Below are 26,693 nucleotides of genomic sequence, written 5' to 3'. Positions count from 1 at the left end.
AGGACACTCATTCACAGATCCATCATGTGAATCACCATTGACCTTGGCCATGTCCAAAGTGACTGAGCCTTGGTCCGTTCATCTGCAGCGACACCTTGCGGCCATTTCAGAGTTCACAACACATTCGGCATGTGGCTGGGAAGTCCAACCCTGTTCCAGATTGCCTGTCACATGTGCTCGTATCCCCCGTGCATGTCGGTATGGACTTCTTGGCTATGGACACGGACCAGCCCAGCGACCTGGACGTTCCTACCCTGAATTTGATGCACACTGGTTTTAAGCTGGAGGATGTGGTTGTACAGGAAGGTAGCCCTGCCCTCCTCTGTGATAACTTTTGCTGGCCGGCCCCACCCAGTGGTTCTGTTGTGTTGTCAACTCAGTGCACTCCCTCTCACACCTGGGAGTCTGGGCCTCCATGAAGTTGGTGAGTTCTAAGTTTTGTCCGGCATGCGAAGAGATGTCAAGGAGTGGGCGGCTGCAAGATTCACAGTCACGTTAAGGTGCCTGCAGAGTAGTGACCCCGCAGGCCCAACGTCCAGTGCCCCCTGCTACTTCGACTGTAAGACAGAGTTGAGCGCAGTTGTTATGGCAGGCTCAAGGCCCCCATGAGGGACTAGTTTGCTTGGGGAGTCCCTTCTGGGTGATTGAGGGGGCTGTGTGGCAGACACAAAGGGGTGTGGCCTCTCACCCCACAGGATCAAGGGCTGGGGGCAAGGTTTAGGTTGAGGGGGATTGAGAGTCCAGGAGACCAGGTGGAAAGGTAGCTTAGTTAGCTTAGCTAGCTAGCCAACACGACGGCAAAGTCTTCACAGTTCTTTTTTCTGCGTTGTGCCGCAGTCCAGTCACGATAGCAGGTTCAGTGTTTGACCCTCGGCACTTTACATCCAGAAGAACCCGAACTTTTCCAATCCAGCAAGTCCTCCAGGTGCATCTGCCGCAAAGCCGCACCTGCAGCTCTCCTGCTCCTCCTCGTCTCTCCCTCACATCCCAAACCTGGTTGCACCTCACCCTACCTTACTCCCGCTCCCCAGCCAACTGGAAACAGAAAAACTGAGAAGTTGATTCAACGCCCAATCACAAGTAGCAAAAGAAACACTAAACTTCCCAGGGGTTACATTTATATTGTCCTTTTGATGCAGGGGATTATTTCAATTAGCAATAATATGCTACAACACATAATTTGATATGTGTTGATATAAACTATAAAGTAGTTGTAAAATATGTCACTACAGTTATCCTGTAGTTGGTGTCACTTCAGTGGGTTCTAGCAAGGCCCCAGAATCAACAGATATGAGACTTTCTCTCCTAATTTGTTATATTCAGATGTTTAAACCACATTTCTACTTAAATACTACTCTAGATGTATGATTAATTTGTTTAAATTCATTTATCTGCTATTTAGAGGCCAAAACAACTCAGTATATATTACTTTTTCTTTTCTACCTTTCGGCTGCTTCTTTTAGGGGTCACACAGCTAATCGGCCTTCTCCATGTAACCCTCTCTGTTACTTACTTCTTGTCTCCTTCCACTACATCTGTAAATCTTTTCTTTGGTGTCCCTTTAGGCCTCCTGCCTGGCGGTTCCAGCCCCAGCATGCATCCTTCTACCAATATATTGACTATCCCTCCTCTGTACATGTCTGAATCTATGTCAGGGATGTCAAACTCAATTTGGTTCAGGGGCCAGACCAGTAAAATCATAGCGTATCAGACCTAATAACCAGATCATATCAGATCGGTCGAGGCCCGGGTTAACAATGACCGCCATTGGTACCAATGACCTACAGAAAACCAATGGAAACTGGGCTACTGGAGATAAAAGACGGAGAGAAGGAAGGCGTGTTTGGAAGCAGAGAGAGAAGAGAATAGACAAGAGTCTGGGACTGAGAGTAGGGACTTTGAATGTAGGGAATACGACAGGAAAAGGTAGAGAGTTGGTTGACACGATGCAGAGATGGGAAGTGGACATACCGTGTGTCCAGGAGACCAGGAGGGATAGGTAGTAAGGCTAGAAGCTTAGGAGCAGGCTTTAAGTTGTACTATCATGGTATTGACAGGAAGACAAATGGAGTAGGACTTATCTTGAAGCAGGACTTTTTTATGAATGTTCTGGAGGTGAAAAGAATGTCAGATAGACTTATGAGTCTGAAACTGGAAATTGGGGGTGTGATGCTCAATGTTGCTAGTGGCTATGCCCTGCAGGTGGTATGTGAGTTTGAGGAGAAGGAAAAGTTCTAGGATGAGCTAGATGAAGAGAGGAGTTGAGAAAGGGTCTGGGTGGTCAGGGTGAGCTTCCAGATGATTGAACAACCACAGCTAGTGTTATCAGGGAGACAGCTAGGAGAGTACTTGGTGTGTTATCTGGAAGGAAAGTAGATAAAGAGGCTTGGTGGTTCAATCAGGAAGTACAGGAGTATATACAGAGAAAGCGGTCAGCAAAGAAGAAGTGGGACACTGAGAGGACTGAAGAGAACAGACAGGTGTGCAGGAAGATACAATGTAAGGTAAAGATAGGGGTAGCAAAGGCAAAACAAAGGGCATACGATGACTTGTATGCTAGGTTGGACAATAAGGAGGGAGTCAGCAGTCTAGAGCAGCATAGAGTGCAGAAAAGATTTGAAGAGACAGGTTCAAGCAGGTTGGAATGGGTGGAGAAAAGTGTCAGGGGTACTATGTGATAGAAGACTTTGAGCCTGAATAAAAGGAAAGGTGTACAAGACAGTGGTGAGACCAGCGATGATGTATGGACTAGAAACTGTTACAATGACCAAAAGACAGCAAGCAGAACTAGAGGTTGCAGAGATGAAGATGTTGAGGTTCTCTTTGGGATTGACCAGGATGGATAGGATCAGGAATGAGTCTATCAGAGGGACGGCACATGTTCGATGTTTTGGAGAGAAGGTCAGAGAAGCAAGACTGAGATGGTTCGGTCATGTACAGAGGAGGGATAGTGAATATATTGGTAGACGGATGCTGGAATTGGAGCTGCCAGGCAAGAGGTCTCAAGGAAGACCAAAGAGAAGATTTATGGACGTAGTGAGAGAGGATATGAAGGTAGTTGGTGTGAGAGAGGAAGATACAGAGAATAGGGTTAGATGGAGAAAGTTGACTCGCTGTGGCGACCCCTGACGGGAAAAGCCGAAAGGAGAAGAAGAAGAATCCCTCATGGGGAAATTCATTCGCTGCAATTAACCCATGATGGATGAACCATGAGCAGCAGTTAGGGATTCAGTGTTACTCAATGGCAGTTCGACTTTTCGATACACTTAATGTATCATTATTTTATTGACTCACCTTTCCTTCCTTTATGCCTTTGGCAATGTAAATGTCAAATGACCCAGCTCAGTGTTCTCCTGCGCGATGTGCTTGGTGGTGACCAGTTGTGCTGTCAGGCCTTAAATTTCAGTCGATGAAAACTAATGTGTAAAGCATCCTTTCTATGTGCTACTCAAAATGTGTATTATGTGACAGGAAAGTATAATTGTCATCGGGCAAAGACAGACAATAATTAATTTGAGACTACCAAGTTGAAGTGTTTTTGATTCGGAGTGGAAATAAGTAATGGATTTCATCAAGCTGGTTTCTGCTGTTGAAATATGTTGTTTAGGACATGATCCTGCACAATATATGTCAAATTCAGTATTATCCAGCCACAAGTTCAAAAGATATAGCCATTCGTTCAAAAAGTGCTCATCTCACCAAGTTGAAGCGTTTTTGATTCGGAGTGGAAATAACAAATGAATTTCATCAAGCTGGTTTCTGCTGTTGAAATATGTTGTTTAGGACATGATTCTGCACAATATATGTTAAATTCAATGTAATCCAGCCACAAGTTCAGAAGGTATAGCCATGCGTTCAAAAAGTGCTTATCTCACCAAGTTGAAGCTTTTTTGATTTGGAGTGGAAATAACTAATGAATTTCATCAAGCTGGTTTCTGCTGTTGAAATATGTTGTTAAGGACATGATTTTGCATAATATATGTCAAATTCAGTGTTATCCAGCAACAAGTTCAAAAGATATAGCTATTCGTTCAAAAAGTGCTTATCTCACCGAGTTGAAGCGTTTTTGATTCAAGTGGAAATAACTAATGAATTTCATCAAGTTGTTTTCTGCTGTTGAAATATGTTTTTTAGAATATGATTTTGCACAATATATGTCAAATTTAGTGTAATCCAGTCACAAGTTCAAAATATATAGCCATTTGTTCAAAAAGTGCTTATCTCACCGAGTTGAAGCGTTTTTGATTCGAGTGGAAATAACTAATGAATTTCATCAAGCTGGTTTCTGCTGTTGAAATATGTTGTTTAGGACATGATTTTGCATAATATAGGTCAAATTCAGTGTTATCCAGCCACAAGTTCAAAATATATAGCCATTCGTTCAAAAAGTGCTTATCTCACCTTGTTGAAGCGTTTTTGATTCAGAGTTGAAATAACTAATGAATTTCATCAAGCTGGTTTCTGCTGTTGAAATATGTTGTTTAGGACATGATTTTGCTTAATATATGTCAAATTCAGTGTTATCCAGCCACAAGTTCAAAATATATAGGCATTCGTTCAAAAAGTGCTTATCTCACCGAGTTGAAGTGTTTTTGATTCGGAGTGGAAATAAGTAATGAATTTCATCAAGCTGGTTTCTGCTGTTGAAATATGTTGTTTAGGACATGATTCTGCACAATATATGTTAAATTCAATGTAATCCAGCCACAAGTTCAGAAGGTATAGCCATGCGTTCAAAAAGTGCTTATCTCACCAAGTTGAAGCTTTTTTGATTTGGAGTGGAAATAACTAATGAATTTCATCAAGCTGGTTTCTGCTGTTGAAATATGTTGTTAAGGACATGATTTTGCATAATATATGTCAAATTCAGTGTTATCCAGCAACAAGTTCAAAAGATATAGCTATTCGTTCAAAAAGTGCTTATCTCACCGAGTTGAAGCGTTTTTGATTCGAGTGGAAATAACTAATGAATTTCATCAAGTTGTTTTCTGCTGTTGAAATATGTTTTTTAGAATATGATTTTGCACAATATATGTCAAATTTAGTGTAGTCCAGTCACAAGTTCAAAATATATAGCCATTTGTTCAAAAAGTGCTTATCTCACCGAGTTGAAGCGTTTTTGATTCGAGTGGAAATAACTAATGAATTTCATCAAGCTGGTTTCTGCTGTTGAAATATGTTGTTTAGGACATGATTTTGCATAATATAGGTCAAATTCAGTGTTATCCAGCCACAAGTTCAAAATATATAGCCATTCGTTCAAAAAGTGCTTATCTCACCTTGTTGAAGCGTTTTTGATTCAGAGTTGAAATAACTAATGAATTTCATCAAGCTGGTTTCTGCTGTTGAAATATGTTGTTTAGGACATGATTTTGCTTAATATATGTCAAATTCAGTGTTATCCAGCCACAAGTTCAAAATATATAGGCATTCGTTCAAAAAGTGCTTATCTCACCGAGTTGAAGTGTTTTTGATTCGGAGTGGAAATAAGTAATGAATTTCATCAAGCTGGTTTCTGCTGTTGAAATATGTTGTTAAGGACATGATTCTGCACAATATATGTCAAATTTAGTGTAATCCAGTTACAGGTTCAAAAGATATAGCCATTCGTTCAAAAAGTGCTTATCTCAACGAGTTGAAGCTTTTTTGATTCCGAGTAGAAATAACTAATGAATTTCATCAAGTTGGTTTCTGCTGTTGAAATATGTTGTTTAGGACATGATTCTGCACAATATATGTCAAATTCAGTGTTATCCAGCCACAAGTTCAAAAGATATAGCCATTCGTTCAAAAAGTGCTCATCTCACCGAGTTGAAGCGTTTTTGATTTGGAGCAGAAATAACTAATGAATTTCATCAAGCTGGTTTGGCTGTTGAAATATGTTGTTAAGGATATGATTCTGCACAATATATGTCAAATTTAGTGTAAAACAGTCACAAGTTCAAAAGGTATAGCCATGCGTTCAAAAAGTGCTTATCTCACCGAGTTGAAGCGTTTTTGATTCGGAGCAGAAATAACTAATGAATTTCATCAAGCTGGTTTCTGCTGTTGAAATATGTTGTTAAGGACATGATTCTGCACAATATATGTCAAATTCAGTGTAATCCAGTTACAGGTTCAAAAGATATAGCCATTCATTCAAAAAGTGCTTATCTCAACGAGTTGAAGCGTTTTTGATTCGTATTGTAAATAAGTAATGAATTTCATCAAGCTGGTTTCTGCTAGAAAGAAATGTGGTCAGCAGGACTTCATGCCTGTAATTTCTTCCTAATGCCTGCAGCTCCAGGCCAGAATAGGCTAGAATTTCATTATGAAAGGGAAATGAATCAAAAGTATACAACAAAGAAGTTTTCCTTGGATATCTTTTGGCTGCCATGTAACAAGTGATTGTTATTTGTGGTTTGTGGTTATTTGTGGTTCAATGGCAACACTTTAGGTCCAGTTGTTATTTGAAATTAATTTAATGTCATCCTAGTATTAGTTTTACTTTAAATTTTGCCCTACTTAACAACAGTTATCTAAGTTATTACAAATGTCAGCAGGGAAAACTTGTGTATTTTTGTATTTTATCAGTTTATGTGAATCCAACGTTTTTTGTCATAGCCCGTCATATGACTGAATGCGTAAGTTGACACAAACGCAAGAAGCAGGCCAAGAAAGGCAAGGCTTCACTTCTGTTTGACCACCTTGAGCCTATTGAACTGGCCGAGCACCTCACCTTCTTGGAGTTCAAGTCGATTTGAAGGATATCGGTATGCCCAATCTTACTTTCTCTAGTACTTCAAATTATTTAACCTTTTAAATTTATGTTCTACATGTGTTGAAAGGGTAAGAAGAGTGAAATTTGTGGATTTATGTTTGGATTTTTTTTTACATTTGCCCCATGCACAATTTCATAATCGGTTTATCTGACTATATTTGTACTGCACTGGGATGCCAAATCGATCATTTTAGTTGATCACTATAGAAATAATACATGATGCAGCCTCAGGGCAGCACTGGCCCGTGTCTCTCCAAGCCTGCCTTGGGGGGGGCACGGAGCAGTGTCTCCCTGTGCCGGTCCCAAGCCCGGATCAATGCAGAGGGTTGCGTCAGGAAGGGCATCTGACGTAAAACTTTTGCCAAAACCAAACATGCGAGTCAACCAAAACTATACCATACCGGATCGGTCGCGGACCGGGTTAACAACGACCGCCATTGGTACTGATAACCTACAGGGTACTAATGGAAATTGGGCTACTGTGGGTCCAAGAACAAGAACAAGAACAAGAGGAAGAGTGCGTGTTCGGAAGCAGAGAGAGAGGAGGAAAGGAAAGAGCCTGGGAATGAGAGTAGGGACTTTGAATATCGGGACAATGACAGGAAAAGGTAGAGAGTTGGTCGACATGATGCAGAGAAGGAAGGTGGATATACTGTGTGTCCAGGAGACCAAGTGGAAAGGTAGTAAGGCTAGAAGCTTAGGAGCAGGCTTTAAGTTGTACTATTATGGTACTGACAAGAGGAGAAATGGAGTAAGAGTTATCTTGAAGGAGGAGTTTGTTAGGAACGTCCTAGAGGTGAAAAGAACGTCAGATAGACTTATGAGTCTGAAATTGGAAATTGAAGGTGTGATGTTCGATGTTGTAAGTGGCTATGCCCCGCAGGTGGGATGTGAATCTGAAGAGAAGGAGAAGTTCTGGAATGAGTTAGATGAAGTGATGCAGAATATACCCAGAAATGAGAGAGTGGTAATTGGTGCAGACTTCAATGGACATGTTGGTGAAGGCAATAGAGGGGATGATGAAGTGATGGGCAGATTTGGTATCCAGGATAGGAATGCAGAGGGACAGATGGTGGTAGATTTTGCAAAAAGGATGGAAATGGCTGTAGTGAACACCTTTTTCCAGAAAAAAACAGGAACAGAGGGTAACTTATAAGAGCGGAGGTAGGGGCACGCAGGTAGACTACATCTTGCATGGATGAGGTAACCTGAAAGAGATCAGTGACTGCAAAGTAGTTGTAGCTGAGAGTGTAGCCAGTCAGCATAGGATGGTGGTTTGTAGGATGACTCTGGTGACAAGGAAGATGAAGAGGACAAAGGCAGAGCAGAGGACAAAGTGGTGGAAGCTGAAAAGGGAGGAGTGTTGCATGGTTTTCAGGGAGGAGTTGAGAAAGGGTCTGGGTGGTCAGGGTGAGCTTCCAGATGATTGGACAACAACAGCTAGTGTTATCAGGGAGACAGGTAGAAGAGTACTTGGTCTGTCATCTGGAAGGAAAGTAGATAAGGAGACTTGGTGGTGGAATGAGGAAGTGCAGGAGTATATACAGAGAAAGAGGTTAGCAAAGAAGAAGTGGGATACTGAGAGGGCTGAAGAGAACAGACAGGAGTTCAGGGAGATGCGGCGAAAGGTAAAGATAGAGGTAGCAAAGGCAAAACAAAGGGCGTACAATGACTTGTATGGTGACCTGTATGGTTGGTCGGACAGTTCCCTTTAATGCATGGAGAAAGATGTTATGAATACTCAATGCCAGAATTCTAGAATGAAGCACAAACATTTAGACCTGTGGATGCTGTATCAATTTGTTAATTTCATAAAGGTTACTAAGACCATCTATGTAATTTATAAGTTGTAATTTATACTAACAGAAATGTTGTTTGTTTTAAACATACCTTAAATTGGTACGAAGAAAGACTGCTTAGAATATTCGCTCTCTGTAGCTGGTTTGCTGGTTGCAGCATTTTCATGGGTGGATTTCTTCTCTGCACCAGGCTATTGGAATGTTTCATAGTCAGCCTGAAATATTACTGATAATGGCCCCTTTTGAGTTGAGGTTAAGCCTACTTGTTGTGTAGGATTCATTTTGTATTTGGCTGTATGTCGCCAAAACTGTGAAGCTTCCTCAATGTTAGAGGTGGCTGGTTCGGGCAGGCAACTCAAACTAATGTTATTGCTTCCTTTGGTTGAGTGCAGTAATAGTTAAAACTGGGATCAAAAACTGTGGCCTAGTATCTGATCTGAACCTCCATCATTATCTCCAGTTTACCGATTACCAAAGCTACGTGATCCACGGATGCATCTTGGACAACCCAACCCTGGAACGCTCCATTTCCTTGTTTAACGGCATATCGCGGTGGGTGCAGCTCATGGTCCTTAGCAAGCTAACACCTCCGACCAGAGCAAATGTCATTACCAAATACATTCATGTGGCTCAGGTAAGAGACGATTACAAAAAGTCTATCGCTAATAAATTAACAGAGAGTGTTACAGACTTCCAGACACCCAGTTGTCCCTTTCTTCATATTTATTGAATGGTCTACAAAAATGGCTTCTTGGGCCTTAGACAGCAACTAGGTACAGGAAATAGAGATCTGGTTCTTGTAAAGGGAGGAAGGCAGGAGGAATGATTGGCCAAAACCCAGGACAAGTCTGGGCAGTTGAACAACTAGTCCTAATCAGCTGGAACTGGGCTGGGGCTGCCAAGTGGGCGCTGTCAGCCTGAGGGTTATGACTAAGGGTTATGGGCCCTGACACCTTTGTTGCCCATAGGACCGAGAGCCAGGCTGACTGAGTGGTGGAATACACAAATGGGTCTGGGCTCAGGATACCTCGCCTCTGGACCCATGACTAGGCTAGGAAGATCTAAATGGGTTAACCCTCCTCCTGGGTTAGTTTTAGAGTGTCCTGTGTTAGACATTACAAAATGGGTCGGTGGCAAACTTAACACAAGATAAAGGTTAATCTGTTTGATTACCTCGAAGGGGGCGATGAAGTTGGAAGACTGCTTCCTGCAGGGAAGGCACAGGTGGATGTCATGGTAGGCAGCCACACTCACTGCCCCACAGTATAGGTAGGGATTTCACTCCACCCGTTGGCAGTGTTCTGGTGCTGGCTGTGGGCTTCTTGTAGGCTGTTGTGGACTTGGTTCGAAACAGATTTGACACTCCTGAACCACTGATTTATACTAACGGAACCCCCGATTCTTCACCTGACCAGGGGAATAGTGGAGGTTAGTAGCCCAATATACACTGGAACTGAATCAGGACAGAGGTGGTTTGGAAGTGGGACTTTTTAGCCGACGGGAGTATTTGGGCCCATTCATGTTGCTTAACACAGGTGAAGGAACTGGCTGACTTCCTGGACCTTGCAGTCCGTCTTGACTGTGTGACCATGGATGATATCCGGACAACAGGCTGGCAGTTGCTTTTAGGTACTTAAGGAAACCCTTCCGGGAGACCAGGAGACAAACTGTTGTTCTCTGTCTGACACCATGTCCTCAGGTAGGCCATGGTTCAGAAAGACCTGGTGGAGGAGGGCTGGGGCAGACTCCGCTGCTTTGGGAAGCCCCAAGAAGCCCCACTGAACTCCTAACTGCTCCTCTGGCACTGAGGGATGGCAGCATACTGCTCATGGTTCATCTATGATGGGTTAATTGCAGAGAACGAATTTCCCCACAAGGGCTTAATGAAGGATTAATTATTATCATAACCCTACATCTGTGATAGGGCATCTGTATTGCTGCTCTTGGACCCAGGGAGGGAGAAGATGGTCAAGTCAAAGTGGGCAGAGAACAAACACAGAGATGTTTGGTGGATCTAATGTATTCCAGATTCTTGTAATCTGTCAGAACCATGAAAGGGTGAGTAGGTCCTTCCAACCAGCAGTGCCATTCTTCCAGGGCCAGTTAACAGATTGTGGTTCCCCACACTAATTTTGCTCCATTTTGTTCAGTTTCTGCAAGTAGTATGCACAGGGCTGATGGAAGGTAGGTCTGTTGTAGGGGCCCTGAGATAAAACCGCCCCAACCCCTGTGGAAAAGGCATCCACTTTTACAACAAACAGTTGAGATGGGTCTAGTAAACTTAGCACTGGGGCGATGGTAAAGTCCTGTTTCAGGGAGTTAAGCATGGTGTTTGCCTCGGAGGTCCAAACTTGAGCACAGAGGAGCATGTTCCATTCTCCTGGACCTCCTGTAATCCTCCATTATGACCTTCTTGATCTTGCTGCAATTAAAGATGAGGTAAATCCACTTCCCCTTTCAATTGCTTGATCATACTATTTACTTACCTTTACAGTAGCAGCTTGAAAGAATAAAGATATAAAACATTTACATTATGAAAAACTGTGTGTTGGTCCTGCCCTCTATAATATTTTCTGTTTCTGCGGCTCCTTGGGAAAATTAATCGCCCACCCCTGCTCTAAACCCTGTTCACCCACAACCGTGTCACCCTCCACAAGGACAAAATCTTCCTCAAGTTCATGAACAACACCCTATCACTGGTGGCACTTAACACCCCACAGGATGGATGGGTCCAGTGGCCTTGTGTGTGGACAACAACCTTACCTTCAATGAGGAGAAGACAAAGAAGATGATAGTGGACCCGGGGAAGGAGACCTCATCAGCAACTGTTCATCTCACAGCTTGAAGTACATAGGTTGAGCAGCTTTTAATATCTGTGTATCCATATCACCTCATCATTCAACACATCACGGATGATCAAGAAGGCTTAACAGTGGCTGTACTTTCTGAGGAGCCTGAGGAAATTTGGCATACTGCCTAAGATCCTCAGCAACTTCTACAGCTGCATTATTGAGAGATTTTTACCAGCTGCATTACTGTATGGTATGGCAGCACCACTATCTTGGACCACAGATGCCCGCCTCACTGCCTTCTCCACAGACCATCTATCACCACAGTATCCAGAGGAGAGCTGCCTCCATCCAAGGACCACGCCCACCCAAGCACAGACTTTTTACTCTTCTACCCTCCAGCCGGAGGTACAGACGTTTGAAGTGTAGAACATCACAACTGAAGAACTAATTCTACCAAACAGCCACCAGACTTCTGATGGCTGACAGGGCAACCCCAGGGCAATGAGATACAATAGAATGTTAATTCTCTTGTACTTTTAACATGGCACACTGAATGCCATACTCAATTTTTCACATAACTGTTTATATTTGATTTGCAGTTTGTGAATTTTCCCACACAAAGCTATACTTGACTCATTTCAATCATCTGCACTTTTTCTACTTGCTCATCCAGTGCTGAATCCCTTGACATTTCAATGTGAACTTATTCAATTTCAAGATCCAATACTATCTTCATTGTTCAAATTGTTATTATTTTGTACTTACGAATTGACCTATGTCACTTCAATTTACTAACTCCCCTTAAACTATCTGTGGATGGCAAAAGAAACACGTTTTCTAACTGTGCACATGACTATTAACACTTGAATCATTTGAATCCTTGAATCCCTGACTCCAATGATATTTAGTGCCCAGAATGATGAATTCCTTTTTGTTTGAGTTACGTCACAAAGGTTGGTAGTCATCCAGATTTGTATGTCTTGAAATCATATCTCTAGTTTAATCACATTCACTAATTCATCTGGCTTTAATAGGTGGTACCACTGGAGTGGCAAATCTGAAGTGGCAGAGAATAGACTGGTGCAGGAGATATATGCTAGCTGTGAGACAGTGGTGTGGTGTGCTGAAGGGATAACAGAGAAGTTCATGGTGGAAGCGCAACTCCATCTGGGATCAACTCTGAGCCCCTTCTTGTTTGCAGTGATGATGAACAGGCTGACAGGTGAGGTTAGACAGGAATCTCCGTTAGAAGTTGCTACTCCATTAGTAGTGAAAGGAATAGATGCTTTCTCTTGAAGGTCTTAGAGATCATGTCCATGATAGATTCGAGTCAGAATGCAGAGTAACACAATGGTATTGTTGGATATCAGAGTTGTGGGTACATAAAGCAAGAAAACTTGACTCAGCAGATGACTTGAAATTTTTCGTACTGATATCCGATTCAAAGTTCGATCCATCATCCATCTTCTGCCGCTTATCTGAAGTCAAGAGGAAGGAGGCCCAGACTTCTGGGAGGCCCAGACTTCTCTCTCCCCTGCCATGTGGCAGGGGAGAGAGGCATTCCCAGGCAAGCCTAGAGACACAGTCTCTCAAGCATGTCCTGGGTCTTCCTTGTGGCCTCCTCCCAGATGGACATGCCCAGAGTACCTCCCCCGGGAGGCATCCTGACCAGATGCCCGAGACACCTTATCTGATTCCTCTCTATGCAAAGGAGCAGTGAATCTACTCTGAGCTCTTCCCTGATGGCTGAACCTCTCACCCTATCTCTATGGGAGAGTCTGGCCACCATGCGAAGGAAACTCATTTCGTCCGCTTGAATGCGTGATCTCTTTCTGTCAGTCACTACCCACAGCTTGTTACCATTGGTGAGGGAGGAGCGTAGATTGACTGGTTAATTGAGAGCTTCACCTTCTGGCTCAGCTCCTTCTTCAGCTGTTACGAAGTCTGCACCATTGCTGACGCTGCACCAATCCACCCGTCAATCAATCTCCCGCTCCATCTCTTGTGAATAAGACCCCGAGATGCTTGAACTCCTCCATCATCTGCAAAAAGCAGAGACTCGATCTGTGGCCACCAAACTAGATCCTCTTGACGCCCTGGCTGCCATAAAATCATAATTATCAACAGAATCTGTGACAAAAGGCAGAAATTAATCCAACTTACAACGGGCAATGGGTACCAAGCTCCGACATGGTCATACATGACCATGGCCAATATAACGGGGTTTGGTACCCCATATTCCAGGAGCACCCCCCACAGGATTGCCCACAGGACATCGTTGAATGCCTTCTCCAGACCCACAAAACACACGGAGACTGGTTGGGTAAACTCCCATGCCCCCTTGAGAACACTGCTGAGGGTATAGAGCTGGTCCACTGTTTCACAACAAGGACAAAAACCACACTACTCCTCCTGGATCTGAGGTTCAACGACCCGGCGGACCATCCTCTCCAATAGTGCTGAACAGACCTTACCAAGAGGCTGAAGACTATGATTCCCCCCTGTAGAGCACACCCTCTAATCCCCCTTTTTTAAAAGGGGGATCACCACCCTGGCCTGCCAGTCCAGCAGAGCTGGCCCAGACATCCATGCAATGCTGGAGAGCGGTGTCAGCCGGTACAGTCTGATAACATTCAGAGCCTTGAGGAACCAAGACCTCATCCACCCCTGGGGCCCAGCTACTGAAGAGCATTTTGACTGCCACAGCAACTTCAGCCCCAGAAATAGGTGTCTGCTCCATAGTCTCCTGGCTCCGCTTCCTCACTGGAAGGCGTTTTGACGTGATTGAGGAGGTCTCACAGGTATTCCTTCCATAAATTTACAATGTCTCGAGTTGAGGTCAGCAGCGCCTCGCTCCCACTGTATAGTGTTGACCGAGCACTGCTTCCCCATCTCGAGGCAGTGGAAGGTGGACCAGAATCTCCTCAAAGGCCATCGGAAGTCGTTCTCCACGGTCTTCCCCGAACTCCTCCTACTACCGAGTTTTTGCCTCCACCGAAGCCACATGCTGCTTGGCATGCTGGTACACATCATCTGCCTCCAGAGCCCCACAGGCCAGAAAGGCCCAAATCGGACTCTTTCTTCAGTTTGACAACATCCCTCACCACTGGGATCCACTAGTGGGTTTCAGAGTTGCCGCCCGCGGTCTGCAGCTTCAACAATGGAAGCACAGAACATGGCCCATTCAGACTCAGTGTTTCTGGTCTCCCTCAGGACAAAGTTGTTGCTCTGCTGGAGTCGGGAGTTGAAACTCCTTCTAACAGGCGAATCTACCAGAACATTCCCAGCAGATGTTTAGGTCTGACAAGTGTGACCGGCATCCTCCCCCACCATTGGAGCCAACACACCACTGGATAGTGATCAGTTGACAGCTCTGCCCCTCTCTTCACCCAAGTGTCCAGGACATGTGGCCCTAAGTCCAATGACATGACCACAAGGTTGATCAAAGAACTGCAGCCTGAGGTGTGTTGGTGCTAAGTCCCCATATGGGCACCTTTATGCTTGAACATGTTGTTTGTTACAGACAATGCATAACGAGCATTATAGACTATACAATAACAAAACCCTGCTTGTGTTTAGATCTGGGGGGCTGTTCCTGCCAATCACACCCTTACAAGTCACACTATCACTGTCCACCTGTGTGTTGAAGTCTCCCAGTTGTATGAGGAAGTCCCCAGTGGAAGCGCTCTCTAGCTGCCCCTATAGGGACCCCAAGAAGGGTGGGTAAACTGAACAACAGTCAGAGCCCATCTCCCCATCTGAAGGCGGAGGGAGACTACCCTCTCGTCCACTGGCTTGAACCCCAACGTGCAGGTGCAGAGTCAGGAGGTAATCAATATGTCCACACCTGCCCAGCACCTCTCACTGGGGGCAACTCCAGAGTAAAAACCTCCCATAAGTGGTAAGCCCAGGGGAAGAGGGACCCATGTCGTCTCTTCAGGCTATGCCTGGTCAAGCCCCATGGGTGCAGGCCCGATCATCCGGCGCTCGTCTTCAAGCCCTGCACCTGAAACTGGCTTCAGGGTGTACGCCCAGTGACCCGCATCGGGGCAGGGGAAAAATGGGTCCAATTAAGTTGTTCTTCATGAGGAGTTTTTTGAGCTGCGCGTTATCTGGTCCCTCACCTGGGATCTGTTGGCCTTCGGTGGCCCCTTCAGGGGCAAAAAGCCTCCAACAACATAGCTCCTAGGATTACTGGGACGCGCAAACCCCTCCAACCCGATAAGGTGGCAGCTCAAGGAGGGGAAGTTTAAATGGCTGTAAATAATCCAATAGTTGTAGTTTTTCTGTTCTTTCAAAACATTGTCTGACAAAACAAATTAAACTGCTCTTGCTATATGGGTCACTGTATGAGATGAGACATTCGAAAAACATTTATCACAACCACTTTGTTCTCAGTGTATATATAATCGCAACAGTCTTTAGGCCCAATGACCCAAGGCTTCTAATTTTACAGTTTAGCTACTACCATACTACCATTTTTGTTACTGCCTTGCTCTGTTGGTATCCAGCCTTCTTAATTCTTCAATGTAGAAAATACAGAAGTACTTCTAGAAAATACAAGTACATCTTCTCTTTTCTAAATTGATGAATTAGCGACAGCAGGCAGAACTAGAGGTTGCAGAGATGAAGATGTTGAGGTTCTCTTTGGGAGTGACCAGGATGGATAGGATCAGGAATGACTCTATCAGAGGAACAGCACATGTTAGATGTTTTGGAGAGAAGGTCAGAGACGCCAGACTGAGATGGTTCGGCCATGTACAGAGGAGGGATAGTGAATATATTGGTAGACGGATGCTGGAATTGGAGCTGCCAGGCAAGAGGTCTCGAGGAAGACCAAAGAGAAGGTTTATGGACATAGTGAGAGAGGATATGAAGGTAGTGGGTGTGAGAGAGGAGGATACAGAGAATAGTGAAATGACAGAACTGGTCTCATCCAACAACAACTACTCCTGCTACCGCAAGGCGTTCAGCGAGTGCCAAGGCTTCAAGATTCCAATCCTTGGTGTTCACCTGAAAGACCTGATTGCTGTCAATGTGGTGTTTCCCGACTGGGTGGACAACAGCAACAAGGTGAACCTGGTGAAGATGTAGCAGCTCTACATGACTTTCAATGAGTTGGTGTGCCTACACAGTGTGGCCTCCCAGGTGGACCCAGACATGGATCTGATACATCTGCTGATGGTGAGTAGAATGTCTTCAAGCATATCTGGTTGTCTCTGGCATGTCTGTCTGCAAATCTAATTTTATGTCTTTGTCAGGGTTCACAGCTGATCCCCGTTGTAATCTGCGCCAGCTGCAGTAGATGCCGCTAATCGAGATCCCTATAAAGGGCAGCGGCACTCTCTGCCTGGCGCCGGGGGATTGTGGTCTTCATGGATTACTGTGGGACCCTGCCACGACCCGGACAGCACCCCTGCCAACCCGGACCTCACCCCTGCTATGACCGGACCCCAGGTGTGACCTCCTTTCCCTTCCTGAGTCACGGCCGAAACCCAGTCGGCCGGCGTGACCTCTGTTCCCTTCCCGAGTCACGGCCGGGCCCAGACGGCCGGCGTGACCTCTGTTCCCTTCCCGAGTCACGGCCGGGCCCAGACGGCCGGCGTGACCTCTGTTCCCTTCCCGAGTCACGGCCGGGCCCAGACGGCCGGCGTGACCTCTGTTCCCTTCCCGAGTCACGGCCGGGCCCAGACGGCCGGCGTGACCTCTGTTCCCTTCCCGAGTCACGGCCGGGCCCAGACGGCCGGCGTGACCTCTGTTCCCTTCCCGAGTCACGGCCGGGCCCAGACGGCCGGCGTGACCTCTGTTCCCTTCCCGAGTCACGGCCGGGCCCAGTGGGCCGGCGTGACCTCTGTTCCCTCCCGCAACCCGTACTGTTGAGGCCCAGCCTCTGCCGTTCTGTCTGCAACTCGTCCTGTCTGCATCCCGTACTGTTCAGTCTGCCACCCTGCCTGGGGCCCGCCCCGTCTGCAATCCGTACTGTTGAGGCCCAGCCTCTGCCGTCCCGTCCAGTCTGCAACTCGTCCCGTCCAGTCTGCAACTCGTCCCGTCCAGTCTGCAACCCGTCCCGTCCAGTCTGCAACCCGAACTGTTAAGGCCCAGCCTCTGCCGTCCCGTCCAGTCTGCAACTCGTCCCGTCCAGTCTGCAACCCGTCCCGTCCAGTCTGCATCTCGTCCAGTCTGCAACCCGTCCAGTCCAGTCTGCAACTTCAACCAAATAAAAGCGCTTTCCACCCATCTCTGTCCCGAAGTGTGGTTCCCTGCTCGAGTCCGCCCCAGCACATCGTGACAGTCTTATTGTTTTTCCTGAAGTGTTTTGTGTCTGTTGGTTCTATCTGCCTACATGACAGTTTCTTCAAATGCTTCTCTGTCTCTTTATATTAGTCTGTGCATGCCTGCATTTCTCAGCCTTATCAAATTTAAGGTTGTATTGACAAACAGATGACACCTTGCACTTCCTTGATTGGGCTCCTGCCATCTTGCTCTGACAGTCATGGTTATTCAGTGGGCACAGTGGTGTCAAGTTTAGAACCAATCTCAAAGATTCAGTGACATTTACACAATTGAACAATTATTTATTTTGTAGTTGAGAGAAGAAGCATTTAATTTTAAATTTCCACACCAAAATCTATCAAAAACACCATCAACATAAAGATTAATAGGTAAAGATTCAAAGCTGCAAATGGTTTTCACAAATCAAATAGGTACATACTGTACGGATGGAGCTCCTTTGGGATTAGTTTTCAAGAGGATCCTTAACATCCCCTTGTACAAACGTTCTCTTATTTTGCCCAACTTTTGTTAAAAGTTCTTCAAAACAGACCTGAGCTGACATAAAAAATAACAAGTTACATTTTTTCTCCATGAGTCATGACAGTTCAATTTTTCAATTAGAAATCTTTGCCTGATCAGCTGCTAAAAGGAGCTAAGCAAATGAAAACACAGGCATGTCAACTTTGCATCTGCTTTACAGGGATTATGGTCTTATATAAAAATACTTTTTCTTGGACATTCTGTCACCATTAATATATGTACCTGGAATACAAGTCCTCTTCATTACCAGTATGTATGTAGATTTATTCCATTTAAATTTTGTTTGAACTTTAAATTAGGATTAGGCGGTATAAAAGAAGGCATGGCTTCAAATCAGTTTATCAGCTTGAAATTAAATGTCTGAAAAAAGACATTTTAAGTTAAAAACTAGTTATTTTTTTCCTGTTCATTCTGATTATTCATCAAAATAACAGCAGGTAATACTCTGAATTTTTGTATAAATCTTCAATACATGAAATGATATTATTGTACAATAAATGAGAAGTATAAAATGATTTGACCATAATATGTTTTGTAGGTAATACAATGTATTCAAATACAAAATTAGATGTTTGTAATCCAAAATGTGGTGTCTGGTCTGCTATTTTTCCATAGAAGACTATAATTTCTCACCGTGTTATCGTTTTCCTCAATCATTCTGTGAAAATATGTTTTTGCATGTTTTTAGCTTTCCTTAGAGATTTATTATACAGAGGATGAGATTCATGACCTGTCATTGCTACGAGAACCAAGGATCCCAAAATCATTGGTAAATGTTGATGAAACTGATTTGTTGTTTATGGGTTCGTTTTGCCATCCTCAACCATCTATCTATCTATTCATCCACACATCCATCCATCCATCCACCCATCCATCTTTCCCAGGGGTTTTTCATAACTTTTGCTTTATTTTATTTTAGATCAAACATTAAGAGTAACAAATATGTATACCCTCCATCTCAAATTTCAACCAAACCCATTTGCTAGTTTGGACACTACTGGTCACACAAGAGCTTACTGAAACATACACACGTGTTCAGTGTGTTTATACACCTATGCATGAACGCTCATTGTTAACATATCCACACATGGTTTTTGAGCAGTATATGTTTGGATTAAAACATTTTTGGTCTTGTTCTGCACTCTGCCTGTTCTTTCCTATGATTTATTTGTTACACTGAACAAAGAAATTCTGTCTGAAATAAGTAGAATGTAGAATGTTCTGAAGATAACATTTGTCCATATATTCTTATAATTAGAAATGAATTAATTTTATTTGTATGTGTATGTTCATGTGCATATGTGTGTGTCACAGACAACATCATCAACTTCTTCAAACAAAAACTTGTCCCCCCTGGACTTGATCTCAGGGGTCACCACCAAACCAGATCCCTCTGTTGTCAACAAACACATCAGAAAGATGGTTGAGGTGAGTTCACTATTGCATCTTTGGATAAATAGTGAGACACATGGTGTTGCTAGTTGTGTAAGATTTTTCTTCTCTGTCTCTGGAAAGTCTGTCTTTAAGAATTACGACCATGACCATGATGGCTATATTTCCCAGGAGGACATCGAGAGCATTGCGGCTAATTTCCCCTTCCTGGATTCTCTCTGCGTTTTGGACAAAGATTAGTGAGGATGAGCTGCTAAATTTGTAATATGTCAGAGAGAGGGTCACCCGCAAACACACTTACAAATGGGCTCAAACTCTGTGGTATTACATCTGCCCTATAAAATGTAAGCTAATTCATGTGGCAAAAGGTCAAGCACAACTATGTTTCAGTCGATGTCTCATGATGCCCTGTGATTCTCTTTTTCAGCTCCTATAGGTATTATATTAGGTTGAGTCACCAGATTGAGGCAAGTCACGTTAAACTGGAAATGAGAAATACAAAAATTACAAACTGCCTGCTCATTTTATTTATTTATTTATCTATTTATTTATTTATTGGTCTGTGTATCTCTTTGCATTCTTAAAAGTAATGAGCTGAGAATTTTCAGGGGTTGCTTGTTGTTTGACAAGCTATCCAGTTTTCTATTTAATCTCATGATTTGATTTTTGCGAATTTGAGGTTTTTTATTAGATGTCTGTGAATGCGTTGAATAGAATAATATGTCAGTAAAATGTTAAAAAATGACATATTTTGTTCACATTTCCAAAAAATGTGAACAGGAATGTAAAGAAATTAGTATGTTCACTCACCATAATATGTGTACTTTAAATTCTAAACTTATAATATATATATATATATATATATATATACACACAATATAATATATAATATATTATAATATATTGTATATATATTACATTATATTATATTATATATATATTATAATATTATAATATAATATGTATGCGAGTCAACCAAAACAATACGATACCGGATCGGTCGCGGACCAGGTTAACAACGACCGCCATTGGTACTGATGACCTACAGGGTATTAATGGAAATTGGGCTACTGTGGGTCGAAGAACAAGAACAAGAAGAAGAGGAGGAGTGCGTGTTCGGAAGCAGAGGGAGAGGAGAAAAGGAAAGAGCCTGGGACTGAGAGTCGGGACTTTGAATATTGGGACTATGACAGGAAAAGGTAGAGAGTTGGTCGACATGATGCAGAGAAGGAAGGATATACTGTGTGTCCAGGAGACCAGGTGGAAAGGTAGTAAGGCCAGAAGCTTAGGAGCAGGCTTTGAGTTGTACTATCATGGTACTGACAAGAAGAGAAATGGAGTAGGAGTTGTCTTGAAGGAGGAGTTTGTTAGGAACGTCCTAGAGGTGAAAAGAACGTCAGATAGACTTATGAGTCTGAAATTGGAAATTGAAGGTGTGATGCTCAATGTTGTTAGTGGCTATGCCCCGCAGGTGGGATGTGAATCTGAAGAGAAGGAGAAGTTCTGGAATGAGTTAGATGAAGTGATGCAGAATATACCCAGAAATGAGAGAGTGGTAATTGGTGCAGACTTCAATGGACATGTTGGTGAAGGCAATAGAGGGGATGAAGAAGTGATGGGCAGATTTGGTATCCAGGATAGGAATGCAGAGGGACAGATGGTGGTAGATTTTGCAAAAAGGATGGAAATGGCTGTAGTGAATACCTTTTCTAGGAAAAACAGGAACATAGGGTAACTAATAAGAGCGGAGGTAGGAGTACGCAGGTAGACTACATCTTGTATAGACGAGGTAACCTGAAAGAGATCAGTGACTGCAAAGTAGTTGTAGGTGAGAGTGTAGCCAGACAGCATAGGGTGGTGGTTTGTAGGATGACTCTGGTGACAAGGAAGATGAAGAGGACAAAGGCAGAGCAGAGGACAAAGTGGTGGAAGCTGAAAAGGGAGGAGTGTTGTATGGTTTTCAGGGAGGAGTTGAGAAAGGTTCTGGGTGGTCAGGGTGAGCTTCCAGATGATTGGACAACAACAGCTAGTGTTATCAGGGAGACAGGTAGTAGAGTACTTGGTCTGTCATCTGGAAGGAAAGTAGAAAAGGAGACTTGGTGGTGGAATGAGGAAGTGCAGGAGTGTATACAGAGAAAGCGGTTAGCGAAGAAGAAGTGGGATACTTCTGTACTGAGAGGATGGAGGAGAACAGACAGGAGTTCAGGGAGATGCGGCAAAAGGTAAAGATATAGGTAGCAAAGGCAAAACAAAGGGCGTACAATGACTTGTATGCTCGGTTGGATAGTAAGGAGGGTGAGAATGATCTATACAGGTTGGCGAAACAGAGATAAAGATGGAAAGGATGTACAACAAGTCCGGGTGATTAAGGACAGAGAGGGAAATGTATTGACAGATGCTAGAAGAGTGATGGGAAGATGGAAAGAGTACTTTGAAGAGCTGATGAATGTGGAAAATGAAAGAGAGGCAAGGGTAGAGGTTCTTCAGCAAGTCATTCATTATGTTATAGGACCTCCACTGTGATGTCAATCGTTTTCCACTACTACGTATGAAACCATTAAGTGGCCATTCAACCATACATTTAAACATTTGGTATTCTCCTTTTTCCAAAATAAATTACTGTTCTTGAGACTGAGATTATGAAATCATTGCTTTGAGATATAAAACACATTGTATAATGAATGGATTCCTACACCTCTTTTATTCTGTATGCAAAACATTATGACACACAATGTTTTTTTCCTCACATGAGTATCTCTACCCAAATATAAATCTCTGACTTTTTTTCCTCCTACATAATGTAAAACATAGGGAGAAGTGGAATGACAAAAGAACAATATGCCAAAGTGTCATACATGGTTTCAGAATCCAGTAAAGTTAATGCTTGTTTGATATTGAAAATCAATTCCATGGCATTAGTCAAGGTTCAGCAGGGTTCTTTAATGTGTGGGTTGTTATGTTCATGTCTTTTGGGAAACAAAGGTTAGAATTCATGGAACTCACCTTAATTGGAATTTCAATAGGTCACAGCAAGGCTAAGTCCGTTAGTTCACGTGGACTGCAGCTTGGGCTGGAGTTGCTGGAGCCTGGTGTGTCTCTCCGGGTAAATTGTAGGGTGTAGATGAATCTGCAGGTACGTCTGTAATCTGTTGGGGGATGGATCACACCACAGAGTTGTATGTGAGTGAAAGGTTGTGTTGGAGGCCCCCTCTGTTTTCATTGAAGGTCTCTCCAATTCGATAAAGATGGCTCTTTTGACTCCAAAACCATCTTTCTTCTCTAGATAAATGCAGACATTGCTATCTTCAAAGGAGTGGCTCTTCTCCTTAATGTTTAAGTAGACTGCGGAGTCCTGAAGAGGTGGTCCTTTTGTACTGGGCTATTCATTTTTGTGGAGGTTATTTTGGCTCACCAATGTAGACGTAATCACATCCCTAATTGCACACCAAAATCTTGACACTGTGTGTGGGTGCTGTGTTCTTGGGGTGGACTCGTCTTTGCCCCAAATTGTTGTGTGGTTTGAGATGCACAGAGATTTGGTGATGTTGAAAACCCTCTGAGTTTTTTCTAAATAACTAGCAATGTATGATATTACAATGTCCTGGTGATTATTGTTCTATTTATCCTGGTCAGTTTCCTTTCTTCTGCTGACTTCTGTTTTGGCTGACATCGCTGACTACTACAACAACTTTAGCATGAGGGTTTCTTCAGGAGCAATTTCATCCAGCTGGCACGAGGCGGAGATTGGCATCATCACAGGGTCTACTATCTCTGTGACGCTATTCTCCTTGGGCATGAATATGCTCACCAAGTCTGCTGAGCCAGAGTGCAGAGGGCCCCTGATGAGCTCTGGACAACGACAGCCACCCATTAGGGCATTTATAGATGACTTAACAGTTACCACAGAATCAGTTCCGGGATGTCGGTGGATTCTGAAGGGGCTGGAGAAGATGATGGTGTGGGCCCAGATGAGCTTCAAACCTGCCAAATCTAGGTCGATGGTACTCAGGAAAGGGAAGGTAGAAGACAAGTTCCGCTTCAACATCGCAGGTGCAGCTGTCCCTACAATCTCAGAGAGGCCAGTCAAGAGTCTGGGCAAGGTGTTTGACAGCTCTCTCAAAGATGCAGCATCCATAAAGACAGCTTGCGTTGAGTTGGATGTCTGGTTGAAGTCTGTGGACAAGTCCGGTCTACCTGGAAAATTCAAGGCTTGGGTCTACCAGCACAGCATCCTCCCCAGGATCCTGTGGCCGCTCCTCATCTATGCCATCCCACTCTCCACAGTAGAAACCCTGGAGAGGAAAGTCAGTAGCCACCTCCGGAGATGGCTGGGGTTACCAAAGAGCCTGAGCAGCATTGCTCTCTATGGGCGCAACAACAAACTGCAGCTGCCCTTCAAGTCCTTGGAGGAGGAGTTCAAGGTAGCCAGAGCCAGAGAGGTGATGCTGTACAGGGATTCCAGCGATCCGAAGGTGGCTAATGCTGGAATCCAGGTAAGGACAGGCAGGAAATGGAAGGCAGAAGAGGCTGTACAAACAGCTGAAGCTAGGCTGCGCCATAGGACTCTGGTGGGAGTCATCGACCAGGGCCGAGCTGGCCTAGGATCCTTCCCAACCCCCCAAATGAACACCAGGGGGAAGGAGAGGAGGTGCCTGGTCCAAGAGGAGGTGAGAACAGCTGTGGAGGAATCAAGATCTTGCAAGGCAGTGGGCATGAGACAGCAGGGAGCCTGGACAAGATGGGAAAATGCACTTGAGAGGAAAGTTACCTGGACGGAGATTTGGAAAGCTGAGCCCCATCGCATCAAATTTCTTGTCCAGGCAGTGTATGATGTGCTGCCCAGTCCATCGAACCTGCATACTTGGGGCTTAGCGGAGTCGCCAGCCTGCCCATTGCGTTCTAAGAGAGGCACTTTAGAACACATCCTAAGCTGCTGCACCACAGCATTAGGAGAAGGGCGCTACCGATGGAGGCATGACCAAGTCCTGAAGACCATCGCTGAGGCTCTCAGCACAGGGTTGGTTTGGGCAAAGCAGTTCTGCCCTGCCAAGAACTTCATTGGCTTTGTCAGGGCTGGGGAGCAGGCGGCCACAGCTAAAAGAACACCAGCAGGCATCCTGACATCTGCAAGAGACTGGCAGCTGATAGTGGACCTTGGAAAACAGCTTAAGTTCCCTAGCCATATTGCAACCACCACCCTCCGTCCTGACATTGTCCTTGTATCAGAGGCCACCAAGCAAGTGATAATGCTGGAGTTGACCGTCCCGTTGGAAGACTGCCTGGAAGAGGCTTTTGAGAGGAAGCTCTCCAAGTACACGGGACTAGTCAGGGGGTGCCAGCAAGCAGGATGGAGGGCAAAATGCCTTCCAGTGGAAGTGGGCTGCAGGGGATTTGCAGCCCGGTCCTATGCCAGCGCTCTGGATTGTTTGGGTATTGTCGGGCAGCATAGGAGAAGAGCCATCCGCAATACCACCGAAGCGGCAGAGAGGGCCTCAAGATGGCTGTGGCTCAAGAGAGGAGAGCCATGGAATCATGGTAGCTAGCGTGCCAACTGGACACAAGCCGGGGCCTGATCAGCCCTGACTGGGTCACCTGGATGAGGGTGTATGATGTTGAAAGACCCGAAACATCCGATGATCCCAGGAACATCACTGAGGATGTGCATTAGTAGATGTATTTACACAGTGGCAAAGCCTCAATTAGGGTCGCTATTAGGAAAGGCTTTACTGTTTTCTGGACCTGTTTCCTATCCTCCAGGGGCTGTAGAGATGTTCTCTTCTTGATAATGGAGACTTCTAATGACAGAGTCAAGTATTATGTGTTAATATGTTTAAGTATTAATGTGTTGATTTCTGATAGAGTAAGGTAGAGTAAGGACAATTTGACATTACTGTCACCTTGGTTGTGAATTCAGTGTGTCAACTGTGTTGGTGTGCCGTGTACGCTTCTACGTCTGGCTTTCTGATGCTAATGTATCAATCATGTTCAGTCAGATCAATAAGTATTTGATGTCCTATGATTTTGCAAGTTCTCCTTGCAAGTTCTCATAGCGGTGTCTAAAATTTTTATCATTGGTGCATTTCCTCTGTGAGAGACAGAATGAAATAAGAATAATTCGGAAATCACATTGTATGATTTTTAAACAATTTATTTGTAGATTACAGGGTCCAAGAATTTGACCCTTAATTCAAACAATTTCAATATTTGGTAAAGAAGCCTTTAACAATTACAGAGGTCAAACGGTTCCTGTAGGTCTTCACCAGGTTTGCACGCACCGCTGCAGGGATTTTAGCCCACTCCTCCTTATAGATCTTCTCCTAACCTCTCAGGTTTTGGGGTTGTTGCTGAGTAACAAGGAATTTCAGCTCCCTCCAAAGATTTTCTATTGGAATTAGGTCTGGAGACAGGATAGGCCTCTCCCGAACCTTGATATGCTTCTTACGGAGCCACTCCTTGGTTTTCCTGGCCATGTGCTTCGGGTCATTGTCATGTTGGAAGACCCAGCTGCGACCCATCTTCAATGCTCTGACTGAGGGAAGGAGGTTTTTGCCCAATATCTCACAATACATGGCCCCGTTCATCCTCTCCTCAATACAGTGCAGTCGCCCTGGCCCCTGTGCTGCGAAACACCTCCAGAGCATGATGCTTCCACCCCCATGCTTCACTGTAGGTATGGTATTATTGGGATGATACTCATGCTTCTTCTTTCTCCAAACACGGTGAATGGAATTAAGACCAAAAAGTTCTATTTTGGTCTCATCTGACCACAAAACTTTCTCCCATGAGTCCTCTGGACCATCAAGATGGCCCCTAGCAAACTTCAGATGGGCCTCGACAAAGCAAGGAAACCTTCCATGCGATGCATGATTTTAAACCATTAACCAGTGTTATCTGAAGTAACAGTTGCAGAGGTCAAGCAGAACACAGAGGTGGTCCAATGTGGGGTTTGTTCTATAAAACAGTCTTGATGACGCCTCCATACCGTAGCAAATTACATGATGCTGGTCTTTATCAAGCATCTAATATATATGCCTGGTTTAAAATGATAAATACTGGAGTTAAATTTCTTTATTCGAGAGGCTTCTTCCGTTTGAACAGACAAAGCCTCTTAAATGAGGAGTGAACCATCTTCAAGTG

At 44.2% G+C, this 26,693-nt stretch overlaps 1 pseudogene; it reads left to right on the top strand.

Moving 5' to 3' along the window:
- Nucleotides 1–200: 200 nt before the first annotated feature.
- LOC147236226 (ras guanyl-releasing protein 3-like) lies at nucleotides 201–19,796 on the top strand (annotated as a pseudogene).
- The last annotated feature ends 6,897 nt before the right edge of the window (nucleotides 19,797–26,693 follow it).

The sequence above is a fragment of the Fistularia commersonii genome, chromosome 2, assembly GCF_037954325.1.
Source record: "Fistularia commersonii isolate RoL2024-O1a breed Wild chromosome 2, RoL_Fcom_v1.0, whole genome shotgun sequence".
Lineage (NCBI taxonomy): Eukaryota > Metazoa > Chordata > Actinopteri > Syngnathiformes > Fistulariidae > Fistularia > Fistularia commersonii.
This window is presented reverse-complemented; position numbering and strand designations above follow the sequence as displayed.